Genomic DNA, 10,593 nt, shown 5'->3' on the forward strand with positions numbered 1-10,593 from the left:
GATAAAAAGTTTATATGAAAATTCAAGAGACAAATATATAAATAAAATTTTAAAAGATAGATATATAATCAAGTTCTAAACTCGACTTGCAAAGCAAATGCCAACAAAAAAATATATATATATTGTTACGGCCTGACCCAAACCACTAGCGGGCCAGTCCGACCCGAGCACCACCCGACCCGAACGGTCAGGAGCGAGGCGCTCAGTCGCCGACCCGGACACGCGTCCCTGACAGCTATGCTACAACTGTGTGAAGGAAGCATCGAGGAAGGTGAACCTGTCCTTGATGGGCCCACCTCTGACACGGTATATATGGGGAAGGTCCTACCCTTCCCCCAAGGTACGTCACATACCATTTACCCCTTTTTCGCCTGCACACTTTACTGACTAGAGCGTCGGAGCGTCTTTGCAGGTAACACCCCCCCTTTTTCCATACAAAGAGCTCGGGACGTCGGCTGCACCCCCTTCAACCCAGCAATCCGGAACCAGACAATTCCCCTCTCATCAATCGAAGTACCAACCTGAACCGTCCGGTACCCGACCTACCGAACATTGTAGCCGTCTGTGGGGATAAATCGCCTGAATGGACGTTGTACTGGGCCCAAGGGGAACAGGCCGCGAGACCGAGCGCAGAGGGGAAGCCTCTGCGGCTTCTCCCCGACAACGCACGAGGTCCCCTCCAAGACGAACCACACGATCTCCCGAAAGGCGCCCCTTCGGGGGAACTGGCAACAACAGCGCCAGAATAATGCAAGAACTACGCCACAGGATGCAAGACCTAGAGCGCCGGCTGGCAGACCGAGAACATCATCAACAAACTCCCGAATCGAGCTACTCCCGCTCCGTCTCGAGAAGCCGCTCCCGACGAACAGCTAGCCCACAATCTGAGCCCGAGAACGCCAGGGAATGTGGACGCGCGAGAAGACGCCACGACCCCCTCATATACGCCAGGCACGACAGGCGTACCACAGAGCGAAACTGCGAGGACACTCGTCGGGAGGACAACGAGGGAAGAACAACCAGAACGCAGGGACCAGTGATAATGGCGCAACCCCATTCCATCGTTCCATCCTCGAGGTCCAGCTGCCAAAACACTTTGAAAAGCCAACGAACATGAGATACAACGGAACCCAAGACCCGCAGAAGCACCTTACCGCTTTCGAAGCCAGAATGAACCTGGAGGGAGTGGGAGACGAGGTAAGGTGCCGCGCTTTCCCGGTCACCTTAGCAGGACCTGCAATACGGTGGTTCAATAACCTCCCGCAGGGCTCGGTGACCAGGTTCTCGGACATCAGCCGTGCCTTCCTAGCCCAATTCACAACCAGAATCGCAAAGGCAAAGCACCCAATCAATCTACTTGGAGTGACCCAGAGATCCGGCGAGCCGACCAGGAAATACCTAGGCCGATTCAACGATGAGTGCTTGGAGATCGACGGGCTGACGGATTCGGTTGCAAGCTTGTGCCTGATGAACGGACTTCTAAACGAGGACTTCAGAAAGCACCTCACCACGAAGCCGGTGTGGACAATGCAGGAGATCCAATGTGTAGCCAGGGAGAACATTAACGATGAAGAAGTCAGTCAGGTCGTGGCTGCCAACAAACGGCAGCCCTCTTACAATCAAACCCGGCATCACGGGAGCGGAGAAAGACAAAAGGAACATGCCAGGGACGGCGGTCCGAGTAAGACTCCCAGGCCATTTTCTCGTGTCGGGAAGTTCACTAATTACACTCCCCTCACCGCGCCGATTATGGAAGTTTACCAATAAATAGCCGAGAAGGGGATCTTGTCGAAGCCCCGACCTCTGAAGGAACGAACAGGGGGGAACATGAGCCTCTACTGTGATTACCACAAGGGCTATGGGCACAAGACACAGGACTGCTTCGACCTGAAAGACGCACTGGAGCAAGCGATCAGGGATGGAAAGCTAGCCGAATTCTCCCACCTCATTAGGGAGCCGAGGAGACAGAATCGCGACCACGAGGGCGAAGACAAGACCCGGGCAGCAAAGCGACGCCAAGAGCCGGAAGACAACGGCCATTGCCTTACTATAGTGAACGTAGTAACAGCAAGAAACGCGGCGCCCAGGTCAAAATCGGCACATAAGAAAGATGCCAAAATCCTGGCGGTTTCCACATCCTCTACACGAAGCCCCAAGAAACTTCCACCCATTTCATTCGGCCCGGAGGACCAATGGTTTGACGAGGTTGCGGAAAGCCCCCCACGATCATTACGGCCAGAGTGGGAACCGGCCTCATCAAGCGGATCCTCGTGGATACAGGGGCAGATTCGAACATCATATTTCGCAATGTGTTCGACGCCTTGGGCCTACGGGACGCCGACTTAAAGACCCACCAGCACGGCGTTGTAGGACTCGGCGACCACTTCATCAAGCCGGACGGGATAATCTCCCTGCCGACCTCCATAGGACAAGGCCAAGGGAAAAAAATGGTAATGGCAGAGTTCGTGATCCTACGAGACTCTACGGCCTACAACATCATCCTAGGGAGGAAAACCATCAACGACCTAGGGGCAGTCATCAGCACGAGGATGCTGATAATGAAGTTCATAACTGAAGAAGGATCAGTAGGGTTTGCAAGGGGAGACTTGGAAATGGCAGTCGCTTGCGACAATGCCAGTCTCTCGTTAAGAAAGAAATCCAAAGAAGCATCAGGAGTGTTCCTCGCCGACTTGGATGCCAGAGTCAGCGACAAGCCGAGACCCGAACCAGAAGGGAACTTGGAAAAGTTTAGAGTCGGCAACACGGAGGAGAAGTTCACCTTCGTGAACAGAAACCTCCCTCACGAGCTGAAAGAACCTCTAATGGAAATGATCAGGGCCAATGGTGACCTATTTGCCTGGACACCGGCCGATATGCTAGGGATAGACCCCCAACTCATGTCGCACCATTTGGCCGTCAAGCCAGAAGCCAGACCGGTGGCCCGGAGGCGGAGGAAGATGTCACAGGAAAGGGCAGAAGAGGTGGCCAAGCAGACGGCCAGCCTCCTCGAGGCAGGATTTATCCAGGAATTTGACTACTCGACCTGGCTGTCGAACGTAGTCCTGGTAAGAAAACACAATGGGAAATGGAGGATGTTGATGAATGGATTTTTGACGGTTTAGAATTCACAAATGAATTCTCGTTGCAAGTATAGTTTCTAAACCAATCACTAATCCTTTCATACAAAAAGTTGTTTGTCACTAAAACAAACCCCTAAATTTATAAACCGAAGTATTGGACCTCGGGTCGTTCTCCCTAGGAATTGTAATGGAGTGTCTTGTTATCGGTTGTGAGTTATATTTGGGGTTTTGATATGAAGCATGAAAGATAAATGGTAAGAAAGTAAACTAATGGCTAAAAAGGTCTTGGCAAGGGTTGGTGGTCAAGGACCTCTATCCTAATCACTAACCACAACATGAGAATTGGCAAGGATTAATCTCATTAAATCATCCTCTAACTAGTAGTAAAGGAAAGTCAAATAAGCTATATCAATCCTACTCCATAAGTCCTAACTCTCCACTAATTCAATTGGTGAGAACTAGAGTTAATGGATCCCAATCATCAATTACTTGGACATTAGTAACTCAAGAGTTCCTAAGTTACCTTTCCAAGCCAAGAACATAAAATTCTACTCTAAAATCCAACCAAGCATTTCATCAAACACTTGGAAGGCATAAAAGGAAAGCATAGTAAAATTGCAAGAAAAGTAAATCTACACTACTCAATTTGCAAGGAATTAAACAACAACAAATCAAATGGACACAATTATTATGATTTACCTTGAATTGAATTGAAAGAGAAAGGAAGGAACAAAAGTAGATCTACAACAAAATGCAAGAACAACATAAAGGAAATTATAACAAAAGGATGGAAGAAGAATGAATGTAACAACAAAGAATTGAGAGGTAGAAGGAGATGAAAGCATGAATTAAAATCTAGATCTAAGATTATTGAACTAAACCTAATCCTAATTCTAGAGAGAAGTGAGAGCTTCTCTCTCTAGAAACTAATTACAAAGCTAAACTAAGCTAAACTAAACTAATTGGTAACTAACACCTAAAGTATGAAAAGTCTCAAAAGTATGTTGATTCCCTTTCAATCCTTGGCTTAAATAGCATTAGAAATGAGTTGGATTGGGCCCACAAGGCTTCTAAAATCGCTGGCCACATTTTGCTTTAAGTGAACTAGGTGGCAGCAACGGCGCGTGCGCGTACTTTGCGCGTGCGCGCCACCATACGTGTAGCAACTATGGCAAATCTTATATCGTTTCGAAGCCCCGGATGTTAGCTTGCCAACCCAACTGGAACCGCATCAATTGGACCTCTGTAGCTCAAGTTATGGCCGATTAAGTGCGAAGAGGTCGGCTTGACAGCTTTCCGGTTCTTCCATTTCTTCATGAGTTCTCCAACTTTTCATGCTTTCTTTCTTCATTCCCTTGATCCAATCTTTGCCTCCTAAACCTTAAATCACTTAACAAACATATCAAGGCATCTAATAGAATCAAGGTGAATTAAATTTAGCTATTTTGAGTCCTAAAAAGCATGTTTCACATTCAAGCACAATTAAAGGAGAATATACAAAACCATGCTATTTCTTGAATAAATATGGGTAAAAGGTGATAAAATCCCCAAAAATTAATACAAAACAAACCGTCAAATTGGGGTTTGTCAGATGTGCATGGACTATTCCGGTCTCAACAAAGTATGCCCCAAGGATTGCTACCCCCTACCCAACATTGATGCACTCGTCGATGCGGCGGCGGGGTACCGGTATCTGAACTTTATGGATGCTTATTCCAGCTACAATCAGATACCGATACACCGGCCAGACAAAGAAAAAACGGCATTCATAACACCAGGAGGAATCTATTGCTACAAGGTAATGCCCTTTGGCCTGAAGAACGCAGGGGCCACATACCAAAGGTTGATGAACAAGATATTCGGCAACATCATTGGCAAAACGGTGGAAGTCTATGTGGACGACATCCTTGCCAAGACCACCTGACCCAAAGACCTTCTAAGCGACCTGGAAAATGTGTTCCCGGCCCTCCGACGACACGGCATGAGGCTCAACCCTCTTAAGTGCGCCTTTACCATGGAGGCCGAGAAGTTCCTAGGATTCATGATAACCCAAAGGGGGGTGGAAGCCAATCCTGAAAAATGCCAAGCAATACTCCAAATGAAGAGCCCGGGCTGCGTCAAAGACGTCCAGAGACTGGCGGGAAGGCTCACCGCGCTATCTCGCTTCCTCGGGGCGTCGGTAGCAAAGGCCATACCTTTCTTCAACCTAATGAGAAAGGGAATAGCATTTGAATGGACCCCGACATGCGAAGAAGCGTTCAACCATTTCAAAAAGATCCTTGCAACACCACCTGTGCTCGGTAAACCCATGGTCGGAAAACCGCTCTACCTGTACCTAGCTATAACGGAGGAAGCACTGGCAGGGGTCTTGGTGCGGGAAGAAGAGAAAGTTCAACAACCAATTTACTTTGCGAGTAGAGCGCTACAAGGAGCAGAACTTAGGTACAGCAAGTTGGAGATACTACCACTAGCGCTCCTAACCTCTTCCCGCAGACTACGACAATACTTCCAAGGTCACCAAGTGGTCGTAAGAACGGACCATGGAATTCGTCAAGTGCTCCAGAAACCTGACCTAGCGGGAAGGATGATGACCTGGGCCATCGAGCTATCCCAATACGATTTGAGATATGAGCCTCGACATGCAATTAAGGCGCAAGCGATGGCAGACTTCCTGGTGGAAGTAACCAGAGACCCAACCGAGGACACGGACACACAGTGGAAGCTCCATGTAGACGGAGCCTCCAACCAGATGTCTGGAGGTGCCGGGATCATCTTAGAAAGCCTAACCGGGGTCATCTACGAACAATCGGTCAAGTTTGAGTTTCCCGTATCAAACAACCAAGAAGAATATGAAGCCCTTCTAGGCGGCTTGATCTTAGCCTGGGAAGTCGGGGCTACGAGGCTAGAAGTATGCAGCGACTCACAGATCGTTACATCGCAAGTAAATGGAAGCTACCAAGCCAGAGACTCGCTATTGCAGAAGTACTTGGAGAGGGACAAAGAACTAAGCAAACAGTTTGAGGAGGTCGCGGTCCAACACGTTTCGAGGGAAAGGAACACACGGGCAGATCTCCTATCCAAGCTACCGAGCACGAAACCTGGAACCAGCAACCGGTCCCTCATTCAAGGCATCACAAAAGAACCAGTAGTTGCCCTTCACCTGACCAAGATAAGCCCCTCCTGGATGGACTCCATCATCGATTTCTTGCAGAACGACAAACTCCCTGTAGGTGAGAAGGAAGCTAAAGCGTTAAGAAGGGAGGCTGCCAAATACACGATCATACAAGGCCAAATGTTTAAAAAGGGACTCAGCCAACCCTTGCTGAAGTGCCTACACCCCGACCAGACGGACTACGTACTCAGAGAAGTCCACGAGGGGTGCTGTGGTCACCACATCGGGGGCAAAGCCCTAGCGAGGAAGCTCATCCGAGCTGGATATTACTGGCCATCAATGATGGAGGACTCCAAGGAGTTCGTAAAAAAATGCGTTAAGTGCCAAGAGAACGCTAACTTTCACAGAGCACCGGCCACCAAACTGAGCCTGATGACGTCCCCCCGGCCCTTCGCACAGTGGGGAGTCGACCTCTTGGGACCTTTTCCGGTTGGTCCAGGGCAAGTCAAGTATCTCATAGTTGCCATCGACTATTACACCAAATGGATAGAAGCCGAGCTACTGGCCACTATCTCCTCGTCCAATTGTAGAAAGTTCATGTGGAGACAGGTGATAACTCGGTTCGGCATCCCGGAAGTCGTCATCTCAAGGGAGAAACCCCTTTCCGCCTGACATAGGGGTAGACGCAATGATACCCGTAGAGATCGGCGAGCCGAGCCCACGGTTACTTCTCAAGGGGGTGGAAGAAGCTGTAGAGAATGACCTAGTAGATGAGACCAGGGAGAAGGCCCATTTGTCAGAAGTATCACTAAAGCAAAGAATGGCCCTGCGCTACAACACCAGAGTGCTCAAGAGAGAATTTGATCAAAACGACCTCGTCCTACGGCGCAATGATATCGGCCTACCAACCCAGGGAGAAGGCAAACTGGCGGCGAACTGGGAAGGCCCCTACAGGGTCAAAGAAGTGATTGGCAAGGGCGCCTACAAATTGGAGAAGCTCGATGGAAGGGAGGTCCCGAGAACCTGGAATGCTGGTAACCTGAGAAGGTTTTACCCCTAGCTCTAGCATGCCGGCCAGGCGATCTAGCGAACTTAATCACTTACCTTTGTATTCGCCATGGTAACAAACTCGTTTAATTATCGGTTAATGTTTACTTGTAATTTCTACCAATTTTACTTCTATTGTCTTTTCTTTTTTTTACCTACACATCACACCACAACAACTTCCACGATGCGTTAAATGGAACCTCGATACGGTACCCCAGGACTGATCACCCGGGAGCCATCTAAATTGAAACCATAACAAACGGCTACGACGATAACAAGAGGCCACGACCTGGCTTTGCCAAATTGCCAACACAATGGTAAATAAACACGGGCGGAAAGCTCATACCGACAAAACGTTAACAAAACAAAACGAAAACGCTACCAAAGGCAAAAGACAATAATCACAAGCCGACCAAGCGACTCTTAATGTATAACGAAGAAAGCTTCAAAAGTTCTACAACAAAACCGCAAATCCATACAAAAACATAAGGTACAAGAGCTCATTTTTTGGGCATGTCAACAATCTTGCCATCCTTGATCATCTTGAAAACTCCAATTGCCGACGTGTCGAAATCGGGAGCCACGATCTTCACCTGGGCCTTGACAAACCCCAATTTGAGGGTTTATCTTGTGCTGATTTCAGGGGTTTTATCAATGATTCCACACACTTTCTATATGAAAATACAAGATTTTGCATTCCTTTCCTAGTTTTGCCTCATGAATGAAAACATGCTTATTTCGCACTAAAATAGATACATTTCTAATCTTCTCTTGATGCCATTCGATGCCGTGACTTGTGTGTTAAGTGGTTTCAGGATATAGAGTAGGAATGGACCGAAAGAGAGAAGGAAGACGGGTACAAAGGAAGGAAGCATGAGGATTAAGCTTTGAAAATTTCCGCATAGGCGCGTGCGCGCACTTGGCGCGCCCGCGCGGATAGGGCAACGTGAAGCCAAAGCCAAGAGCCGGCTTGAGAAGCGGCTAAGCCAGGATCTTCATGGGTGCGCACGCGTACATCACGCCTCCGCGCACATTACAAGACGTCTCGACAGCGCGTGCGCGTACCTTGCGCGTGCGCGCCGATTTGCGAATATGATTTTTTAAGAAGTCACGTGACTTAGGCGTGGAGGCAGTTAAGGATCCCACTTTTGGGGAAACACCTTGGTGGGAAAAGCTTAAGAAGACCAAAGGAGCAAGGGTTAAGGACAATTTTTTTAGTTCATTTTCTAGATCTAGATATTTTTGGGAGAGGAGAGTTAGTTACACTTTGGGGAGAAGAAGAGAGAGATTCCAAGCTTTTCACTAGGGTTCATCCTCATCCAATTTCTGAATTTTCAATGACTTTTTGGTGAGATCCATTACAATTCTCACTTCACTTTGTTCATGTCATAGATTTTCTTCTCCAATTTCAAGTAGTAGATGCAATTGATCAATTCTCATAGATCTAGAATTCAACTTTGTAATTTTGGATTTCGTCCCTATTTTGGGGATTCGATTTTCACTGCTACTCTTTGAGACTTGTTGTTAGATCTTTGTATTGCAATACTTTCAATTCGACTTTTCTTCTCATTTTACTATGACTTTCCTTCTTGCTCATCACATGTTTGATAAAATGACAACACTAGCTATGGAGTAGAATTTTCACACTTGGCATAGGGTTTGGTCCTTGGAAGAAGTTGAATAGTTGTATCAATAGTTGATTTGGAATTAGGGATTGCTAGTTGGCTTGGAGTGCACTAAAGCTAGATTCCCATAAGGTGAAGCTAGGACTTGTGACTCAAGTTGATTGCTTTCATTTGACCTCCCACTATACCTAGGGGATAACTAAATGAAGCAAGGCCTAATTGTTGTCAACATTGAATGGACTATAAGGATAGAATTTCTAATGCCAACCCTAAGCCAAGTCTTTTGATAATTGATTGTTTGTTTCTCATTACTTTGCTAAAATCTTCAAAGAATCCCAACAAGGCTTACTAAATCAATAAGATGCACACTTTGGCAATTCCAAGGGAGAACGACTCGGGAGACTAGTACTCTCGGATATAGATTGTAGATTTGTTTGATGAAGGATTTTGCGTCGGTTTAGACTATACTACGATTGATCATTTGATAATTTCTATACCGGCAAAAATTCATTTGTCAGGCCTTAAGGGCCTCCTCAGTCATGAAGATCGCATTCTTCCCTTGATCTCTGGTCACCTTATGTTTCTTCTTAAGCTCCTCAACCTCAGCTTGAGCGGCCTTAGCCGACGAGACAGCCACGTCACGCTCTTTCTCCAAAGCCACCACCCGACCTTGCGCGCTCTCCAGAGTCATCTCCCGCTCAGTTAAACGGGACACGGTGTCATGGGAGGCCTTCAGCTTCTCCTCGGCAGACACGGCTTTCTCCTCAGTGGCCTTCAGTTTTTTCCCCGACTCGGACAGTTGCTCCTGAAGAGTTTCAACTTGAGCTTTGAATTCGTTATTGGCCATGACAGCCGATTTGAGCTTCCTGTGCAACGACTGCATCCCCGACAACTCGAATTCAGCCTTCCGAGCTATTGCGGCACTGCGGAGAAGGGGACGGTACATCCACCTCGCCTGCCCCGCAAGCTCGGTGCCAAGAAAATGATCCTCTGTTCTGGGGAGCAGCTGCGAATCTATGAAGGTTCCGACATCAAAGTTCCGCTCCATTACGGTAAGAACCCCTTCCGGGCTGGAGGATGCCCTCTGCCTTTTGGGGTGGGGATAAGCTTCAAGTCGTCATCCTCTTGTTGAGCGGAGGTCGAGTGCTCAGGGCCGGCCGTCTCCTCACGGACTGGAGAAATGCGCGCCCCGTCAGAGTTCTTACCCGTCATCTCGGTGTCACGGGGTAACGGGGTCGCCTGATCTTTATCCCCAGAAGGGTCCTCCGGTTTCCCGTCAACCTTCTCTGCTTCCTCTTCATCGTTGTCCGCCAAGAAAGTCTTGAACAAGTCCTCAAGCCCTGTCACAGAAGCAGACATCTCCACTGCAACAAACAAGTAAACAAGTTAGTCATGAAACCGGCACAACCAAGCGAATGAATGGAAACGCAAAAACACAAGGCAAGACAACTCACAAACATAATTCCTGGCGACCTCCCGGTCACCCATCAAAAGATGGGGATTCACATGGTTCTTCCCAAAAACTGCCAACAACACGTCGGCGACCCTCTTGTCCACAGCGGACATCCCTTTATAAGACACTTTAATGAATGTGTTGGATCCCGTCCCAAAGCTCCAGTACATCGGAATGAGGCACTCCCCTTCTAACGACAACTAAAAGGGGTGACGACCTTTGACCGGATGCACCTTGAAATATTTATCTTTAAACCCATGATAAGAGTCCTCGAAC

At 47.9% G+C, this 10,593-nt stretch overlaps 1 long non-coding RNA gene across 1 annotated transcript in view; it reads right to left on the minus strand.

The window, feature by feature from the left end:
* Positions 1-7,920, minus strand: part of LOC110262737 — a 10,268-nt gene extending 2,348 nt beyond the window's left edge. Inside the window, exons 1-2 of the long non-coding RNA XR_002347723.1 lie at positions 7,908-7,920; positions 4,584-4,587 (exon numbers count right to left, since the gene is read on the minus strand). This is a non-coding gene — a long non-coding RNA (uncharacterized LOC110262737). The remainder of the gene's footprint in view (positions 1-4,583; positions 4,588-7,907) is intronic.

This window comes from Arachis ipaensis, chromosome B05, assembly GCF_000816755.2.
Source record: "Arachis ipaensis cultivar K30076 chromosome B05, Araip1.1, whole genome shotgun sequence".
Classification (NCBI taxonomy): domain Eukaryota; kingdom Viridiplantae; phylum Streptophyta; class Magnoliopsida; order Fabales; family Fabaceae; genus Arachis; species Arachis ipaensis.